General features: G+C 39.9%; 1 protein-coding gene across 1 annotated transcript in view; it reads right to left on the bottom strand.

Moving 5' to 3' along the window:
* Positions 1–21766, bottom strand: part of JPH1 (junctophilin 1) — a 119886-nt gene that overhangs the window by 81477 nt on the left and 16643 nt on the right. The gene's annotated exons all lie outside the window — the stretch shown is intronic.

Here is a 21766-nt window from a genome sequence, read left to right as displayed (position 1 = left end):
GGTTATTTTGCCCCAAGTGGCACAATTTGCTCCACAACAAAGTGCATGTCCAAGCATGTGCTCTGAGGCAAAAAGCCCCGGCTCAAATTTGCACTGCTTCTATTTGAGCTGCTGCAGGCACAAGTGCTTGCATGTGTGCATGCGCCCACCCACATTAACCTGCCACATGTAGCATGGGCATTCCCCGGGGACAAGTAGCAACAACACAAGGTGTGCCCTTGTTACTTGTCCGTGGGAAAAAAAATGTCTTCACTCATCTGGCTTGCATCCATAGATGCTTCTCAAGCAAATCCCGGGACGTCATTCTCCCCCTGTACTCGGCCTTAGTGAGGCCGCAGCTGGAGTACTGTGTCCAGTTTTGGGCTCCACAATTCAAAAAGGATGTGGAGAAGCTTGAGAGAGTCCAGAGAAGAGCCACGCGCATGATCAGAGGTCAGGGAAGCAGACCCTACGATGACAGGCTGAGAGCCCTGGGGCTCTTTAGCCTGAAAAAGCGCAGGCTCAGGGGTGATCGGATGGCCACCTACAAGTTTATCAGGGGTGACCACCAGCATCTGGGGGAACGTTTGTTCACCAGAGCGCCCCAAGGGATGACGAGGTCGAATGGTCACAAACTACTTCAAGATCGTTTCAGGCTGGACATAAGGAAGAATTTCTTTACTGTCCGAGCCCCCAAGGTCTGGAACAGCCTGCCACCGGAGGTGGTTCAAGCGCCTTCATTGAACACCTTCAAGATGAAACTGGATGCTTATCTTGCTGGGATCCTATGACCCCAGCTGACTTCCTGCCCTTTGGGCGGGGGGCTGGACTCGATGATCTTCCGAGGTCCCTTCCAGCCCTGATGTCTATGAAATGTCTATTAAATCTATGAATATATTTTAATAGATTATAGAAAAAAAGATTGCAAATCAGATTACTTTAACAATATGAAAGTATACAAGTACGTCATCTACAGATCTTCACCACACTAATGCTTAACATGAAGTAGGAATAATTTCAAAACAAAATGCCTTTAAAATATGCCATGAATTGGATAGATAAACTGCAATATGCCTGGCGTAGTTTAACCCAGTATATAATACAAACAATAAATTATTGATGATTTTGAAGTTACTATTCATTCATCAAGTGGGACTGGAAGTTAGAAACGGCAAGGAACATTAAACTACATATAGTATAGATTGCTAATGAGACAGTGAAAATACAGCCTCAACTGTAGCAACATAAGGTGCTTCAGACTTGGCAGAAAAAAATGTCTTGCTGAGATTAACAGATGCCCTTTTTTCTCTCCCTAGGATCACAATTCTGCTTGTAATTGCTATACTCTAATCCTCTCCCTAGCATGAGAAAATAAAGATTTTTAAACATTTACAAGTAGGGAGTAAAAATGTACTTTTAATACTCCAAGAAAATCTTTACCTCCAAATCCTCTGTTTGATTATTCTGAAGTGATTATTAAAAAGGAATTGCAATAGCAAAAAAACCCACCAAAAAACAAACAAACAAACCCCACCCCAAATATCAGGTCAGACACTTCAGGTCATGAAACAATCTGTTGCTCCCAAGTATTTTTTCTTTAATTACATTTCAATGTAAAATCGCAGAGATTTCATCTTTCACTATATTGCGTATACAGATGGGATCCATTTTAGACTTAGGACACCAACTAAAAAAAGATTTCAAGCAAATAATTGACACACATAATGAACATTTTGCTATTTAAGCAATTTAGGGAAACACAAGATTTGAGAGAGTTGGGAAACGATAACCAAGTAATTAGTTCAATGTGTGGATGAAAAGTAGTATTATGCAGGATTAATTTGCTAAAAGTGCAGATGCAGAAAACTCCAATACCCTAATGCAACATAAACTTCACTGTAGTCACAATACATTGCATTTTCTTAAAAGTTATTTGCTGTCAAACTGAATTAAATAATTATTATTTTATGCACTATTTATCCATAGTAAAATCTGATGAACACAATTACTTCTGAAGTTCAAGTACTATGCTGTTAACTTATTGATTTCTATAATAGTACTTTGTATATATATAATTGTAAAGGGCAAAGTTAGAACAGTTAATAAGGTGCTAGTTAATATAATTGAACAATTACAGAAAAAATATCTTTTAAAAATGACAAGGAAAATATAAATCTATCCATTAACCTGTAGCCAGATTTATGGATAAAAGGTAATGGAGTGTACATTACAAAGAGATAGACCTGTATAAGACCAGAGCAAACTCCAAGATGATTCATTTCTTGTGCTGTTAAGCTCTATATACAATGCAAGTATTTACAAAACACACTGTATGTTTACATTTCTTTTTGCATTTAAAAAAACAGGTTAAAATATCCTGGTATTTACAAGGTATTACTCAGACTGTAGCTGGAAGACCTCTAAAATCAAGTCTATGCACTAAGGCCCAGATCTTGCAACTAAGGGCAGAGCCCTGTTCTCATATACAGCTCATTTGGTTCTGCAGGAACAAAGGTTCACTTGTAAAAGGGTCACTTCCTGCTTTACTCAACATCGGTGTGGCTGCAGCTGGAGTATTGCATCCAGTTCTGGGCACTGCATTTCAACAAGGACCTGCTCAAGAGGGTCCAGAGAAGGGCCACCTGTATGATCAGGGACTTGTATGGCAAGCCATATGGGGAGAGGCTGAGGGATCTCGGACTCTTCAGCCTAAAGAAAAGAAGGCTGAGAGGGGACCTGATTGTGGCTTACCACTATATCACAGACATACATCAGGGGCTTGGTGAACAACTTTTCACCAGAGCGCCTTGGGGGGAAAACTAGAAACAGTGGCCACAAACTCCTGGAAGATAGTTTTAGGCTGAACATTAGGAAAAACTTATTTACAACTAGGGTGTCCAGACTATGGAACAAGCTCCCCCCAAAGATGGTGCAATCATCTACCCTAGAGGTCTTCAAGAGAAGACTGGACGGTCACCTGGCTGGGGTCGTCTGACCACAGATGTCTTTCCTGCTCATGCAGGGGGTTGGACCTGATGATCTTTCAGGGTCCCTTCCAGCCCTATGATTCTATAATTGTAGGACCCAAAATGAAACAAGATTCTTTCTATTCTTCCCTTCATTTCCCCCTCCCCCTAAATTTCAAGACCATACCATTTTATCATCACAATTTTGAGCTTCTTCTCCATTATAATTCTTTCTATTAGTTTTACCTTTTTATTTTTATCTGCTCCTCTCTCTCTCTCTGGTATGTGGTAGAATCTCCATCAGGGAAGTCTAAAACAGGATGGGATACCTGTCCAAAGGAAATGTTCCTCAACCTGGAATTATGGACTTTACAGCCATAGAACTTGCAGTTTTTCCTGCACAGTCATGCCTAAAATCAGACTAGATCAGAGATTACCAACCTTTTTAGACTCAGAGGATTCCTCGTTAAACTCAAGGCAACATTCAGAAATGCCAGCTTTCACTCATTTTTTACTATGGAAACATATTCTTCAGTTGCAAAGAGTTCAAAGAGATCGAAGTTGCAAAGAGATCAAAGATCACAACAGGTCCAAATGTTTTTGACACTATGGATTCCTTAAAAGCACCTCACAGCACCCCAGGGTGCTGCAGCACCATGATTGTGAATCTCTGGACTAGATGATTCCTTTTGCCTTTAAAATCTATGAGACTATAAAAATCAAGGCAGCTTTTACTTGGCATGTGTAAGTGAAAAATTACATGACATATCAAGGAAGTAGTAAACCTGGTATCCTGCCCAATACTGCTAATAATCAAGGCTGTTTGAATTTTTGCAGAACAGGTAATGATTCTGCAACATTTGTCCAGTCAGTTCGTCATATCACTACCAAGTGACTTTTACTATAGCTCTTGATCATGGAAAGAACTAGATATAAAACTGAACAAAAACTTTGAATTCTTTTCAATAGGCATGAGTTACTAAGTATTTGTAATACTTTATGCAACCTTATTATAAGCCCAATATATGTTCCTGGAACCATGATTACAGACAGATCAAAGGTTAGATATGTACCCCTTTAATATATAATGTATATTCTGCATGTATAATTTTTATTGCTTCCTAAATTCCCAGGACAGTCACCTTTACACTTAGATGAAATGGGGAAAGTAACAGGGCCATCCTAGGATCTTGAAAAATTGGAAAGGTGGGCTAGAGCCAACATCAAATCCAATGTTGACAAATGCAGGGTGTTGCACCTCAAGAAGAATAAACAAAAACACAAATACAAGATGTGTGAAAACTACCCGGATGGCAGCACTGGAGAGAAAGATCTTGAGATTTTGGTGGATCAGAGACTCATAATGAGTCTGCAATGTGATGCAGCTGCAAAAAGGTGAATGTGGTTGGAGGCTGCATCCACAGGAGTATTAGGTATAATGCACAGGAAGGGATAGTGCTTCTTGACTGGTTTAGGTCTCATCTAGAGCATTGTGTGCAGTTCTGGGCTCCACATTTTAGAACGCACACAGAGAAGTTAGAGATGGTCCAAAGGCAAGAGAGAAAAATGATAAAGCGTATGGAAGGCAAGCCATATGAGGAGAGGTTTAGAGATATACACATCATAAACATGAAGAAAAGGTAATGAGCAGGGGACATGAGAACAGCCTTCAAATATCTAAAGGATTGCCATAGAGAAGGAGAGCAATTTTTCTTCCTTGCTGCAGAGAGTAGGATGCACAGCAGTAGCTTGAAATGGCAGCAAAGTAGGCTTAGACTGGCTATCAGGAAATCAGGGGGACTAGCAGGGTGTGTGGGGAGGATCAGGGGGCAGGTGGGGGCAGAAGGGCTCGAGGGGGCAGGCAGGGGCTGCAGGAGGCGTCAGATAAATCAGGGGGTGTCTGGGACCTGTAGGGGGGTGCATTGGCAGAATTAGGGAGGGCAAGTGAGGTCTGCAGGGGTCATGGAGGGATCAGGGGTGCAAATGGGGTCCACAGGGTGTTGCTAGGGTCCAGAAGGGTTTGGTGGGACCGGGGGGCTAGTGGGGCCTGAGGGGAGGCTTGTGACGGCTCTCCCCTGCCAACCAGGAATTTTAGACCCCCCCACTCCCAGGAAAATTTCCCTCATCACCCCAACGAACCTACCCCCTTGATCCCTCTTGCCCCTCCACCCATCCAGACTTACTGAAGCACAGCATTGTGGCGGGGGCCAGCAGCTAGGAACTATACAGAAGTTCAGTTAGATTGGTCTTACTGGACCTGATCTAAGTTAGACTACTTCTGAGGTACAGTTAACTTAGATGGTTGGCCATTTTTAAACTGATCTAACCTTCCTAAACTTTGGTAGAGTTCACATTTAGATCCCTAGTTAGGTCAATCTAAGGGTAAGGTCTACCCCTGTGCAAACTAAGTTAGATTGGGTAGTCATTTTTAATGTGGTCTAACCTCCCACTAAGGTCCCCCAACATCTGTACTTAGCCTGAGAGGAGGATACGATTTTTAGTCATTGTTTTAAACTCTGATTTCTTCCTAAAAAGTGACTTAATAAATAAGTCTAAGGGAGCATTTTACTAATGATTCAACACACTAACCCCATACTGGGATGCTAGAACTCATATTAAAGACTTAGGGACAACCTAAAAGGTCTTGCAACATAGTGCAGGATGATCAGATTTACTATTCCAGATATTTCAGGCTGCGAAAGAATTGTCCACAATCTAGCAGCCGTGCGTTTACCAGAGAGCAGGACTGGGCTCCAAAAATGTGATAGTTAATAAGAAACCAGCTAGTGAAACGTATATACAATTGAAGAAAAAGGGACAAAACCTTAGGAGCATGACATTCTTCCTATAAGAAAGTAAACAGGTACTTTGGCCCTTATTTTAATGGTACTGGACCTAACCCTGAGGGTGAGATAAAAATAACTAACTAGTTAGGAGTTGCTTTTGTTGTTTCATGGATGTGTATGAAAAATAATTGTGCAGTATGATGTCCATCTGCATTGAGATTCCCCCTGCAGTGTTCATCTATGTTAAATTATGCTTAATAGTCACCCATTCTAGATCCTCTGTAAAAAAAATAAAAAGACCTTTCTTTAGTGAACTCTGAAATATACATCTATCATTTATAGAATTCTTAGACATTTACTGGTAAAAAATACTTCAAAATTAGATCAGTGTTTGGAATAGTAGATGTATTTTTCAATCTGCTTTGCATTGGTCATTCAAATCCTGTGGCTTTCTAGGGGTAACAGCTTACTCTTACAACTTCCGGGACTAAGTAAAACAAAAAATTGCAAATGAGTAAATTTTTAGTGGAGTCAGCCACATAGCAGATGATAAACATACATCTGTATGCAACGGAGAAAGCTGATGATAGCACAGAAAAGATGGGCTACAGTATCAGCTGTTAGAGGACTATATTCTTGTCAAATGCTGATAAGCTCAACTTGTGCATTGCCTTATTTAGTCAGACTTCTCTGCTGACACACCAAAGCACAGTAATGAGTGTGTATGCCGTTTCCAGTCTAGAGAGGTTCCTGCTCTTCTTTTCAGTAATACTGTAACAAATATTAAGTTTCTCAAAAAAGTATTTTAGGTTTACTGAACGACATATTGGCTTATGGTTTAAAATATACTGCTAGTCATGTAACTTCCCGACAAATAAAAAGTTAGTTAAATGTTGTGCCCTCATGTTGAAGCAGAACTAATCATAAAAAGTTAGACCTAGGGCATTTTTACTCTTGCTGATTAAAGACCTTGTACGAATAAGTGAGAAAACATTCAAACAAGCCCATGGCCCGTCAATTACTCTTCTGTATTCCTTTTTTTAAACAATGGATTCAAGTTAGTTAATTCTCTAAAGAACGTTTAACCTGTTTTCAACAATTTCCATATCTTTTGACTATTTCTAAACCAGTTAGAATAGCAACTTTCTTCAAGGAACATCAGCACTTTCCATTGCAATATCTGATATTATGATAAAGGAAGAGAAATGAAATAGATTTCTTTTTAAAACGTCTTATCTAAAGGACACCCTTTGCTTGTTCTCCATCACTAACCTCATTCACCTGACACACTTAACTAAATTAACAGCGATTTATAGTACGGCACCTTTGTCTGAAGCTCCACGATAGCATTAGCAAGACAAGTTTTAAAAGTACGTATCATAATTTAGACTAGACATTAGGAAGAACTTCTTCACAGTTAGCGTGGCCAAGGTCTGGAATGGGCTCCCGAGGGAGGTGGTGCTCTCCCCTACCCTGGGGGTCTTCAAGAGGAGGTTAGATGAGCATCTAGCTGGGGTCATCTGACCCCAGCCCTCTTTCCTGCCTATGCAGGGGGTCAGACTCGATGATCTATTGAGGTCCCTTCCGACCCTAGCATCTATGAATCTATGACTATCATATTCTTAAATTTTTATTATCATGTTTCACTTGTTTGCTAATCAGTTTAATCAAGTATTCTGCAATGCGTCTCCAAGTCATTTGCATACATTAGCAAAATTCTGCTATACATTATTTCACAACTACTGCCAAAAGTTAAATTACCAGGACAGGAAGTCCTATCCCTATTTTAGAGATTGAGAGCACAGGATAGATTAAGGGATTTGCCCCAAATCAGGCTGGATGTCTATAGCAGCATAATGATAACAATGACAATAACAATTCAACACAGGTTTTGAATCTTACTAAATGCCCATCCATTAGGTAATCCTTCATAACCATAAACCTAGACTTTGCCCAATTTTTATTTTGAAGTTAACTTGCAAAATTAACTTCATCCCCTTTAGGAATATTTTCTTCAGGTTTATTTATTTTTTTAAACCTTCCAGATCTTTGAGATTCAGTTTGTTAGTGTTAAAAATAAGCAAGTTGTGGTAGTCCATCTAATCAGCTATTTCTGATGACAGATATATTACCTATTACTTGTTCAGTTTTGTTTATACCTAATTTTAAATCACACAATGGAATCTGGATTCATCTGCTTGGCAATAAATTTAGAAAAACAGTGTTTTTCATTGGATTTGTTAAAGTAAAGAGAAGCAGATTTCCAGAAATATTACTTTCTTAGCAACTATATTGAATTCTCTTTTTAGGATACATTCTGTCTCTCTCATTTACACTGAGCACTAACCTCACTGTTATAATTCCACTGGAATACTTACAAATGTAACACTTGCTTTAAAGTATGGGTAGCAGAATAAAAGTGAAACATACTGGTTCATAACAAAAGTTTCTTTGTATCGAAGACTCTCTTAAAAGCTACTGTAGCCTTCTGAAAAATAAAACAATGCAATTACCTCCCATTCCCCTCTGACAGTGGTAAATAAAGGCCATAAGAAAAGTCATTTTCAGAGATAAAAGTATCAGAAACTACAGAACTAAAAACTAAGGAAAAAAAGATAATTGAGTTCAATTAAGGTATAGTAACATGAACTATCCTAAATCTTACATTGGAGAACATCAAATAGACAAAGCCTTTGACACTACACTTTTGGAACAAGACTTTTCTAAAACTACTTCAGACTCTTAGAACAGGGAGAGAAGTTTGAAGTGGGAAATCCTTCCTTCTAAATGACAAACAAAATGTGGCCCAAGACTTTGAGATAAATATAGACTAAAATAATTTTCTGGATTTTAGTTAAAATGAATAAGTATATTTTGTTTTCCTAGTTGTCTTTATTGCCTAGTCTTCATTTGCAAGCCAGGCCCCGAAAGTTGATACTTATGACAATGGAATGTAGCTCTAAAGGTAGCTTCTTCTGAAGGACAGATGGACTGTACTTTGATTAATTCTTACAGTTTAGGTCAGCCCTACTAATATTTTGTCTTAGTCCTTTTTAACACCATGCATTTGTCACAAAATATGCAAATCATATGAATGCTTTTCCATTGGTAAAATCTTAGCAAGATTGAAGTAAACAGCAATTTTGTTCCCAACTTCAGTGAGGCCAGGATTTCATCCGATGGGGCTTAAACTAGTGAGTTCCTCATAGTTCACCTTGGTCTTTACGGGCCTTTGCACATGTAACAAAATTGGCCTTTAAAGCAGCTTAAATGCCTTTTTGCACTGCTTTAATGGTGTTGCCGTTTGAACACTTGGCGGTGTATTCTGCTTTAACGGCACCGTTGTTTGCATGCTTGGCAGCGTATTTCACTTTAAATGACTTTGTAACGTAGCAAGATAAAACCCCTCCAACGTGTTTTAGTTTGCTACCTAACAAAGTGCAATGGTGCACAGGGTGCTGTAAGTCGACGTGCTTGGGGAAGCTCAGGCTTGGTGGGCTTCCAGTACCCATTGCACTGTCCCCACCACAACACAGCAAGCTGCCCTCCTATCACCTTGCTGCTCTGCCCCAGGGGCAAGCCAGCTGTTCCCAGGCAGTTCCAGGCAGCGGGGACAGTGCGAAGGTACTGGAGCTTACCTGCCTCTCCAAGCTGCCAGCAGACTGAGCGGTCCCTGAGCTGCGGGGGACCCCAGTACTTCCCTCTGTGCTCAGGGACTGGTTGACCTGCTGGCAGATCATCTGCCCTCCACCCCCCCCGCCCCCCAACCAGATAGGCAGGTAAGCACTAAGGATTGGGCCCCCTAACCCTTCTGTACACACAACGGGGGTTTAGTTCAGTTTAGTTCTCCCTAATTGAAATGGTGGAAACAGTGGGTTTTTAAAAAATGACCATTTCAATTTAGAGAGAACTAAACCTCTGTTGTGTGTACAAGCAGCCTACCACTTTGAATAACTAGGCCACCTTGCTATTCACCCCAGTTGCCAGATCATTGATAAATATTTTGAACAGCACTGGTCCCAAGAAGATCCCTGGGAGGCCCCACTATTTCCCTCTGTTCATCCCCCAAAAATGACCACTTATATTTGCTCTTTTTTATCTTTAAGCCAATTTGCAATCCATAAGTGGACCTTCCCTGTGGTAGGACCATGACTACCTAACTTCCTTAAAAGCCTCTGATCAAAGGCTTTTTGGAAGTCCATATATACCATGTCAACTGAATCACCTTGATCCGTGTTTAATTTTCAGCTATAGCCATTCCTAATAGGTACTATAATCTTCCTGGTCTCCTGAGAAGAGAAGCATATCGTTCCCATTTTAAAGGCTAATCTTCAACTCGTTATAGGTGCTTGGTCCAATAAATCCCTTGCACCCAATATTTTTATTGAATTAAACAAAAAAACCCAATGATGTATAAAGATGTCACTACATTACAATGCAGAAATAGAGTGGCTGGCCACCATGCCTAGCTGCAATCACGTTTTCTTCTGTGGTTATCAGGAGTTGCATAAGTAGTATGGACAAATTTACTTCTAAAATACAGCAGAAAGATGAATAATCTCACTCAACCAATCAACTTCACATTGTTTCTGCAGTTAGGATTCTTTCCTTCTCAATGTTCTATAAATACTTCTTGTGCCTTTTTGATCAGGAAATCTCTTGCTATTTGTGAGATCTTATTAATTGACAAGGGAATCTGCAAACATATTTTTTCAAATACAATCTCCGAGTATAGACAGGTAACTTTTTAAAGCTTAAAAATGGGAGGGAGCTGTTGCAGTTCATATCAGCTGCTAGGCTGTAACTACTACTTGTATTACTGCAGAAGCGTGCAGAGTTGAGCTCAACTGCTGGAATGAAAGGCTTGTAAGATGCAACAGTTTGGCTACATTTATATCCTTGTAGGAGGTAATAGAGATATTGTACAGTTACTTATTAACCTTATGTTTTCTTAACTGCACAGGAATTGGTCTCAATACCATTGATAGGTGTGATACCCATTCTTCACAAGACGGGGGCAACATTTTTTATGAGAAAAGGCTAGAGACCATTAATGACAGCATGTTATTTTTTCTCTGATAAATTATGAAGAATAACGCAGATATACAGGGAAAATATTATGTTCAGGTCTGGTGCTGTTAAGAGCACCTTTTATCTAGTCTTTTTTTGTCTTAAGATATGCAAAGTTCCCAGCAGTCTGAGAGGACAGAAGGGGTCTGTCTTCATTACTTTATTACTAGCATAACAAATATTTATATTGTTGCAGCATCTGCAAGGCCACACCTTGACTGCACATCCCCACCCCCTTTACACTAGGTACTCCCCAAATAGAAAAGAGAGAGAGAGAGAGAGAGAGAGACACTCTTCTGGTCCCAAAAAACTTACAATCTTTAAAAGACAAGGGTGGAGAAGACAGATAAGCAGGGTGAAAGTAGTTGGGTAATAGGAAGTGTAAATTTTTTAGCTGGATGATAACAGCAATCACAGTTCTACACCTGTTTGCCTACTGTCAAGCTGTACTATACTTTGAGCATTACTAGAGAAGAGTTGGGAGGAATACCTTGAATGAGGACATAGAACCCTTTCTCACCTGTAAAGGGCGGCATGAGAGAAAGCCCAGAGCTTGTTAAGGAAAATCTGAGCCCCTAGACTGTCTCGCAGTGGTCCCAAAGCACTATACAAACAGTGATGATAAGAAAATGATACAGGCAACCTCTGCTTAGGGCTCTTAACTGGTTCCTGAAAAACTGAGTATTAAGTGAAATAAGCATTAAGCAAAACCGAAAGTATTTGACAACCCAACATGGTGACTGCAATTGTTTTTAATGACCTAAGACAGCAACCATGAGCGTTATAACAAAACTCTCTGAGCACTAAGTGAAATCAGATATCAATTTCAATTGAGCATTATAGCGAAAGAGCGCTAAGTGAAATAGCATTAAGCAAGGGCTGCCTGTACTTTAATTCAGGGATGTCAAACTCATCCAGCCTCCTAGATCAGGACTGTGGGGCTCTTTATGAAATGGATGTGGACACGGCAGCAGGACACACTGGATTGGAAAGAAAAATGGCAGCAGGGGTTAACGCAGCCATTGTTTACTCACCGCTGCTCTCACATGTCACCAACAGACTCTCTGTCCTGGGTTTTGGTTGTAGGCCCCTCCCTGAATTCCTAGCCCCACAGGTCAGATGGCAAAGCTGTACATTTGGCACCTCTGCTTAACTCAGTGCAAGTTTTTTTTTTCTTTTTGGTAGGAAGTATAAATAGGAAAAAGGACTAATATCCTTGTCTTGGACTATTACTGTTATTTTTGATTGACTGTTCCACTGAATTGCAACCACAGGTGCCTGGTTAACTTGCAAGACTTCAGAGTGCCCTTCATTAGCATCCTATATGCAAAGATTCTCTTCCTTCCTATAGAGAGACTGCTCTGATGACACTATTTCCTTTGTTCCATTTTTTATTTCAGCTACACAACAGAAAAAAAATGAAGAACAGGAAAAGAAGTGATTGTAGTCTGAAGTGTCACTTTGATGACCTTAGTACGAGACTTTATTTGTCTCATCATATTTGCCTATAACAGTCCTTTCTTAGGAAAGCTTTTATGACCATAAACAACATTTATACTGTGGTTGATAGAAGACTTGTGGCCTCTGTGGACCCTGTCATTATATCCTGAACAAAAATCTCAGAAACTAATAAAACTTTTATTTCTCTACAGACATGGTCTGGAAAGGAAACCTGATCTGGAAGAGAAGCAGGTATAGCCTGAGCTGTAAGTACAAAAATGGACATAATTACCTAACTGCATTTCTGTTCCATCCTGCTCAAATCCCTGAATAATTAGCCATACAAAAAGGTGTGTGGGTCTTCCCCCTCCTCTCTCCATTTTTGAGACCCAATCTTAAAAGGTCAGATGATGGGGGTGTTCAAAACAGATACAATACAGATTTTCAGGGATTTCCAAAGGGTGAAAGAGAATCACATGTAGGTCCCCTAAGTCTGTTCAGGGTATAGACAGATGCAATAACTGCAGTTGCTATCAAAGGATACCAATACCATAAGTTGCAATGCAGTGGTTATATCTGCCTGATCTGGCAGCAATAACAATGTATCAAAACTGTTCCAGCCTGGGGGCAATTTAGCTCATTTATGTTGCTATAGGATCATGCACATATAACAGGCTGACAGCTGCTGCACACTCCTGGGTAGCAACTCCTCATCCCCTTTTTAAGCAACTAAAGTTTATCAATACTCTTAGATGCCTAATAGGTGGAACAGAATCTGGTTCTACAACTGGATACCCCACATTGGCTAGATATGAAGGAGAGGAAGAGGAAGTTCAAAAGATAATAGAAAACATCCTAAACATGCAATTGTGACTGAGGAACAACAAGTAAAAAATTTTGGAGCCAGATACGTGATTGATATGATACGATACAGTTTTAAAATTCTACTGACAAATAAAAGATAATTAAAGAGGAAACTGACCTTGACAGAATTACACTGTCAATCTCTATGTAACATAGTTACATTTGAAAGCCAGGCTGTGTACCCACACCAAATAGGCATTTTGTGTAGATCTTTACTGTCGGGAAGGATATTTTACAAGGCCAGAGTATGGCAGTGCAACGAATGTAAACCATGATTCTGTATGGTAGTACCATTCTTCAAATATGCTATGCCATTAGCCAAATGAGAAAGATCTCAAACATCTCTCAATAATTTAATGTTTCTTAAACTAGCTTACGAAGATTGAGCTAGTATGCTATTGGAAATGCTGACCAGAATTGTTTGCACTGGCAAAAACTGAGACTGAAATATTTTGTAGAGTACTAAATCAACAAAGAGATTTCTTCTGTGAGGCATTTTGTGTGCGTTTATGGTCAAGCAGGCATTCAGCCAATTCCAACTTAAACACTGGTACACAGTTGAACATTTCTGTGGGCTTTTGACAGTCGCAGTATTGACTACTGTGTTTTGTAGCCAAATGATCCTAACCTGGCCCTTTTCCTTTGTTGGAGACAGGGAAAACATGCAAGTACAAGAGAGCATCACAGAATCTCTAGTGTTTCCAGAGACTGCAGTAATGAAAAGAATTGCCTCTAATACAGCAATTATATTTCAGATATATCCAGATTACAATCCTACACACACCCATATCACGTGCTGTGTGCCTCTGAACTGCAAGGTGGGATTTTCCTAAATGAGTGGTTCTCAACCTTTAAAGATCCCTTGATAAAATTCTTGGAATTTAGCAGCAGCCCATGTAAAGACTAATTTATTTCTTATAGTGCTTAGCTTTTTCTACCCCATGGTACCCTTAAAAGGATCTCACAGGTGGCAGGGCAGGAAGCAGCAGGTAGGGTACCTGTGAGAGCATGGCAGCAAGTGGCACACAATGCTTGAAGTGGCAGTGGCAGCTAGGCAGGGAAGACTGGGGCATTTGGAAGTGGGCCATTAGACCCCTGAAAGAGGCAGCTGTCTCTGCAGAAGGGGGCAAGCGGTCACTGGTGCAGAGGTTGGTGCCAGATGAAGGTGGCAGGGGCAGGACCCTTCCATGCCTCATTCTTTCCATAGCTTCCCCACTCCTGCCCCAAGTCTGCCCTAAGTGGGTGGACATGGCCCCTGCTGCTGCAGCTGCTCCTCTGGGGACTCAAATGCCGGACCATTTCCCCCATGTCTCCAGCACCAGGAGCATGGAAGGAGGAGTGAAGGAAGGAGCAGGACTTAAAAAGCGCATCCCTGCATCTGCTTGGAACACAGGGGTGGTCAGTGCAGGGGCTGCACTTTTCAGCACAGCTTGTTCCCCTGCTCCTCCCATGCTTGCAAAGCTGGCGGGAGGGGCTGCAGGGAGAGCTGCTAGGATGCTGAGGCAAACACGGGGTATCCACTGTCTGGAGGAGCCAAAGCTTGCCTCTTCTCACAGAGGCTAGGGGCTGCTGCACCCCTCAAAGGATCTTGCAGTACCCTGGTCAAGAATCACTGTCCCAAACTGTAAAGAATTAAACTCTTCTCTGTACAAATCATTGGAAACGTTACATTAGCCAAGTCAGATTAATGATGAAACTTTAGAAAATCCTATTGTATTGCATTTTGAACTGCCTGATGCAAGAATCATCTCCTATTATACAGGACCAAGATACTGTTTGCTCACAGCAAGGGCCCATGGCAAATCTTCTTTTTGAAAAGCATCCCATAATTAGGCCAGAGGGCTGTATTGTCATAGCTGTGACAGAGTGATAATATATAGATAACATGTTGAAGAATGCTTTTAGAGCTTTTTAAATCCACCTAACCACAGAATGCAAGTGTATTAAAATAATATTAGTTTACTCTTAGTTCTTCCCCAAAGTTGATTCGAATATTTTATCACAACAGGAATCTAGCTCTCTCTCACCCTGCCACAAATAAGGAAAAAAATGGAAAATGGCTTCTTTATCCCAATAACAACTGCCTCCTACTATTTTAATAGATTTGTACAAGTTGAAAATTACTGAATATAGCAGGAGTACAAAAAAGCCTCCATGTCTTCCATTTTTGTCATTCTGTAATCGATAGTTCTAGATCTGATGAATGCCACAGTTGCATTATATTCTAACATAATACTTCCAGAAATAAACCATTTTCTTGATTCACAAAAATAATCATTTGAAAAGCATTAGATATGTAGGTAAAAAAAAACAAACCACTGTAGTTTAGATAGTGTATTTGGAATTAACCCCTCAAGTGAAGTTGTCATGTAAAGCTAAGGTTATTATTCCAGATAAGAGATCTTAAAAAAATGGGTCAAAATGCTAAGAGCAAAGCTCCAGCATTATGGTCAAGAAAAGTTTAAATGACTAACATGACTGGCATAAATTAACCTGGACTCTTCACCCATTGTCTTATATTTTATTCCCCTTATTATTCCTAGATATTTTTTACAGCTTACTATTAAAGAATATTCAATAATATAGTTAAAGTTTTTGATCTCTTCCAAAAACAGCTGACACAATGGACCTCCATTATTAAATGGGCTTGAAAAAAAGTTTGTGCTGGATAAAGTAAGAATATTTCCCGAGTAAATACCTACAAATCTGTAGAAATTAAACTGGCATAAACAATCTTTAAGTTTCTTGCCATTAGAATTGTGAACATAGCTTTTCAAATGTGATTAGCCATGAATTAGTGAGGTGATATATCTACCCAAGATCTCCAATAAACTGTTTCAAGAGTGAAAACTAATTTTTGTTGTTCTTTACACCGTTAATTTTTAACATAATTACAAGTACCAATGAAAGATTTACAGGTCATTTATAGGGGTAGGTCTTGAAGCTATTCATGTGGAAGATGGAATCCAAAAATGAAGGCTGGATTAGGAGAGGGAGAACTACCCCTTTCCTCATCTTCTTGCAACAGACAAGGCAGGATAACCAGTTCAGAAAAGCATGAGCTTTGATAGGTGAAAGCCTACTTCATCAGATGCTATCATCAAACTAACAGGGTTAACTACCTGTCTCTTCTTATAACAGCTGTAAATTGAGGTAGAGAGGAGCAGACAGTACAGCAGCAAGGGAAGTGAGGAAGGTTAAAGTAGCAGACTGAAAGATCTGGGAAGAGACGTGAGAAGAGAAAAACACAATACCCACCCCTCCTTTCAAATTCAGATGCATGTTAGCTAGATGCTAAATAAATAGATTTTTTTTTTTTTATGTTCATTAATATGGTCTAGGGACTCTGATGGGGAAAACTCAGCAATCCTCACTTGTCAGGAACTAGAGCAAGTGGTAGCTTTGACTTGGTTACTTCTCCTGAGCACTGGACACTCCTGCCTCCAATCTGTCTTTGGCTACTGAAGGTCCAAAAATGTCAAGGCTTGTGTGGGGTATGGATGCGGGCAGGCTTGTGGCAACCTACATGAAACCAGGAGGTAGGAATACTTGCTGCAGGAAGGAAGGTTCTGGATGAGCCACAAGCTTCTGTACTGAAATGCTAGCTGTATTTGTAGAATCTCTCTAATCACAGTACCATTCTGATTTTAAGTCTACTATTTTTCCTCCAGAAGAACCGTAAAAAATGCTCTCCACTTATACATTGGGTCAATCTATACTCAGATTCCCTACAATTCTGATTTTTGTACCTGTAGTGCATTTATACATGCAAGAAAAAGAGAGTCAGATTTTTAAAATGCTATTTTTAACTTTATTTTTTAGTGCATTTAACCCTTTTCATTCTTCTCTTGGCTATACATTTTTGTAAATTTATAGCCAAGAGAAATGCACTAAAAATTCATTCTTCTCTTGGCTATAAATGCACTTGGCTTCAAGATTTTATAGGGAAAATAGCAGTTCAAGGTCTTTATCTATGGTTCCTGCCTTATATTCAAGGGGTGGGGGGGGGAGTATGAAAAAAAAAAATGTCTAAGTGTACCTAAAAACTTAGGGTTAACTTAAAATGGGAATTATATGGTATTAGAAACACAGTGCCTCATTATTATTACCTACCACTCAGTATATGGTCAATGGAAAAGAGAAATTATTAGATAAAAATAATAAGAAACACAGTACGAGCAGTACTCTAACAGTGGGATAGGCAAAGTTTGAGAAGGAGAAACCAAAAATGTGTAGAAGGAGGTAGAATATCATGGGGAAAAAGGGGAAGAAAATAAGCAAGGTTGACTATACAACATTTTTCTAAAGTTTTGACAAGGATGATGGTCAAAGCTGGTTTAAACTGGCTGAAACTAGCTTTCATCATGTAAATGATTCTAAAATATTTCAGAAACTTCCAGAACAGTAATCATAAGACATTGGACTACTGTCTAACTTGCTATAGAAGCCACAAACACAGCAAAATTGTAGTAATGTGACAAGTTGCCTGGAAGAATTAAACCAAATGAAAAAAATATCCATTTAGAACTCTGTAAGAAACAAGAAGCAGTAGAAAACCATGACTTTACAAGTTATGATTGTACCTCATTTCATGAACTTTTTGAGAGCCTATTCAGCCTTTTGGCTTTTCTGTGAAGCTACTTTATAGCCAAGTGACAGAAGTTCAGAAAAAGACCACCATACTGCAAAAAGACACCTTAACAGCTGAGGGATTTATTATGCCCCAACTATTGGGAGAAACAAGGTGGCCAAATGGCATTACTTGAAACTTTTTCTGAAAAACAGAGAGTTTTCCTGAGTGTCAGTCTTGTTCATCTAGAGCACAGTCAAAACAAACAACAACGTACAGCTGTACAGAGAAAGTAGCTGTTAAACTAATAGGGCTGTGTGAAATTTCGATGGCCGTTTCGTTTCAACACTGTTTTGACTAATTTTGAGGTCAAAACAGCAAAATCGAATGAAACAAAGACCGTTGAAATAGCCTGAAAACAAAGATGAAGCTAGTCGAAATGTTTCAACCATAGCACTGGGGATGGGAAGTCAGTCCAGCTGGACTGACTTCCCATCCCCAGTACAAGATCTGGCACAGGGCGGAAAGGCAGCCCTGCTGGGTTTCCTCCCCATCCCTGCGCTAGATCGCACCCATGCTAGATCGCTGCCTCCCTGCCCCAGGCGTGATCTAGCGCAGGGGATGGGGAGGCAACCCAGGTGGGGAGGCACCCCAGCAAAACGTGGACACAGCATCAAAACAGCCTTTCTGTTTTGACAGAACAGAACAGCTGTTCCGAATTTCATTTTGATTCGAAATGGAACGCTGTTCCATCGAACCATCGAAACTCAAGGCAAAATGGAACGGTGCCATTTCGTACAGCCCTACTAACTAAAACTAGTAAGAGTTGCTCTTGACTGACACCACAGCAAGCACACTACAATTGCAGATCCAACATAAGTGGCTCCTTGTCATATGTAAAGATTGGAAATCACATGCAAAGCTAATCGAGTTAGATTTAACAACCATGGGACTCCAGCTCACTTGCTAAGCTACATACTTTATCGACAATATATGGGGATGAATTCAAGTGTACAAGAGGAATGAGTTGCTTGACAGTGGCTTCTGCCAAAAGATGATGCTAACTTCCCCCCCCCCCGATATAATTCAGTTCCAGGGATGTGAAAATCCCAACCCTAAATCATTCTTATTGAAGGTTATATGGATGAATGTAAAACCTGCAATATGGTGGTCTTCATTAAAATAAAAACTTTGATCCAGAGTTTGTTACATTTGTTATTCAAATGCAAGTATGCATAGCATCACCTGTATAGAAACTATTTTCTCAAACTTTGATTTCATCCAGAATAAACTCAACCAAGTTAGAAGTAGCAAAAATGAGCAAACTTCCAGTGTACTGTAAACTTTTTAATACCAAAAGTACATCAGAGCACCAGATTCTTAATAGGAATTTATGCTCCACTAGCGCAGGCTATACTAGGGGCGGGCAATTATTTTGGGTGGAGGGCTGTTTACCGAGTTTTGGCAAGCCATCAAGGGCTGTGTGACAGGCAGCCAGGGGCAGATAAATATTAATTTTCTAAATTTTTTAGAGGCCCTGTGGGCTGGATAGAATGGCCTGGCGGGCCGCATTTTGCCTACTCCTGAGCTATACTTACCCTTGCTGCTAAATTTGCCATTTCCATGACCGTTGGCCATGGGAATTGGCAGCACTTTGTAGTAAGGGGAAGCAGAGGCTGCAGCAAGAAAGCATGGGGCAGGGAGCAGGGAGGGCTAGGACACTGCAGAAGGAACCAGCAGCTTACAGCAATGACTGGGTCACAGTGGCAGCCAACCATCCAAAAAAGATTTCCATCACAAAAAAAAATAAAAATCAGATTGAAGTCAGTGGAATTAGGGCATGTCTACACCGTGGCAGCAGAAAGGCTCAGCTGAAATGGATTTGAGCACAGCCTCCTCAAGCACACCAGACACCAAGGTTTCAAGAGCAGCCGCAGAGAGATGCCCAGAAGTATCTTCACTACTGCGTTACTGCTTTTGAATCACATGAATGCAAGGTGAGGTGCTGGAAATGTTTAACTAAGGCACGCTCCTACCATGGTGCAGGCATGCCAATAACACACTCTGCCCAAAGGTCCATTGTGGATATGGACCAAGATATTCTGGAATAGTTAAAAGGAAGACTGCATAATGCCTTCTCAGTCTGATTTTAAAAAGAAAAAAGTTGGTCTTTTGCTTGTATTGTTTACAGAAATGTTGTTTAAAATATTATGTGTGTGTTACATATTACACACAGCCTCTTATATTGGCTATGAGGTTGCCTAAATTAAAGAGCTTGCGGACAATTTAAGAGCTCTGCAAATCAAGCAATAACATATACAATAATCTACCCTGTACAGAGAAACATTCCAAAAGCCTGGTTATTCAAAAGATTTTCCTTATATGGATCTTTCTAAATGGATGGTGTGCAGAGTTTTTGTTAAAAGTAATATATTTATATACAATCAAAGAATTTGCCTTTTATTTAAAGCCAGAGGTATTTTAGATGCCCATGTTCTGAAATCCCCCCCAACAATAGAAGAACATTTTTGTACCAACAACTGGACAAGCAGTGCTCAATCTTTTGGCTCTATGGGCTAGATGAGCAGTGTGGGGCCAGTCCACAGACTGCACAGGGCCCATGCCACCCCTACCCAGACCCACATGCTGGAGATGGGTCCCATGCCACCCTATCTGGCCCCTGGGTCAGAAATCTGGTAGCAGGGGATTGATGCTACTATTCCCCTGACACCGCATTTCTGGACTCAGGGGGAGCCCTGCAAGCCAGATAACACAATACCTGGGACCAGATCTGGCCCACAGGTCAGGTGTTGAGCATCCCCATTCTAAACCATGCACAGTGGAGGTTACAGGGTATACTCAAAGGCTCAGCTACATTTACATTTTGCTGTGATAGTACAGTATTTACTTACTTGTGAAAGTGAGCAAGCTTTTGTAAATACTACCAGAAATAAATACTTCCAGTTGATAGTTAGATCATATTGATATTGGTTTGTCATTTTCAGATCCCTTTAATCAAGACCCAATAAATCTATAGCTGATTTGATTGAACAATGAAATTAAAATTTGGGGCTTTCTTCGATTTATATATAAACAGAAAATGAAATATAATAATACTTTTGCTCTTTTTCATCTAGGAATCCCCTTGAACTACGTATTAAATCAAGTCAAATCTGGGAAGTAGCGAGCCACAATTTTATAGTTTATACATTTCAAATAGTTCCATTACTCAAACACCGATATTCTTCAAATGTCAGCAAGCACTATGAGGACTTAACCTGCACTCTTTCTTCAGTGAATAAACATCCAATTTTGAGTACACAAGGGTGACTGCTGAAGTGAACAGTAAAACTCCCTTTGACTTTAATGAAGCCAGGACTTCACTTATGAAATGCTGGCTCAGTCTTAAAATGTAAACCACTACCCATACAATATATCCTACAGCATCTTGGCTTTAGCTTATATTTATTTTATGTTTCATTATGGCTAAAGTTCAATTCAGATGGCTAAAGTTCAATTGAGAACAAACACTACAATAATTAAAACGCATTAAGTTCTGAACCCAAGGCAGCTTTCTACTAAAGCAAAGCAGACTCATACAGGTACATTTGGTATTAATTGGATCCTATTCCTAAATACAACGTTCATATTTTAACTATGATAAGAAAAGTATCCCAAAGATTTAAAAGGCACTAGTCTTGCAAGTATCTATCTAGTTTAGTTTCTTGAGTAAAGTGAGATTGGTAGGGTCAGTTTAATGCGCAGAAAAAAGTAGTGTCCATTGCTCATAATTCTTGGCATGATTGGCAGCTGTTCAGCATGAACACAAACTATGTTACTATGTACACTTAATTCTATTTTTATAATTAAATCAGTTTGTCCAAGTCAAAGTTGAGGGGTAGGAGTTAGTCAGAATACAGTGTTAATTGCCCTAACTAGCTATGGGGGGCTTTGGTATTAATTCCTCTTAATTCAATACACTTAAATATTAACTCACAAGAATTAATCCAAAATTGCACTGAGACAAAAAATGCTCTGGACTTCTTTAAAAAGTTTCAGTTTATTATTCAAGTGTTTGGTGAAAATACCTA

Source organism: Alligator sinensis, unplaced genomic scaffold (assembly GCF_000455745.1).
Source record: "Alligator sinensis unplaced genomic scaffold, ASM45574v1 scaffold71_1, whole genome shotgun sequence".
Taxonomy (NCBI): domain Eukaryota; kingdom Metazoa; phylum Chordata; order Crocodylia; family Alligatoridae; genus Alligator; species Alligator sinensis.
The sequence above is the reverse complement of the archived record's forward strand: the minus strand, read 5'-3'. Positions and strand labels throughout refer to the sequence as shown.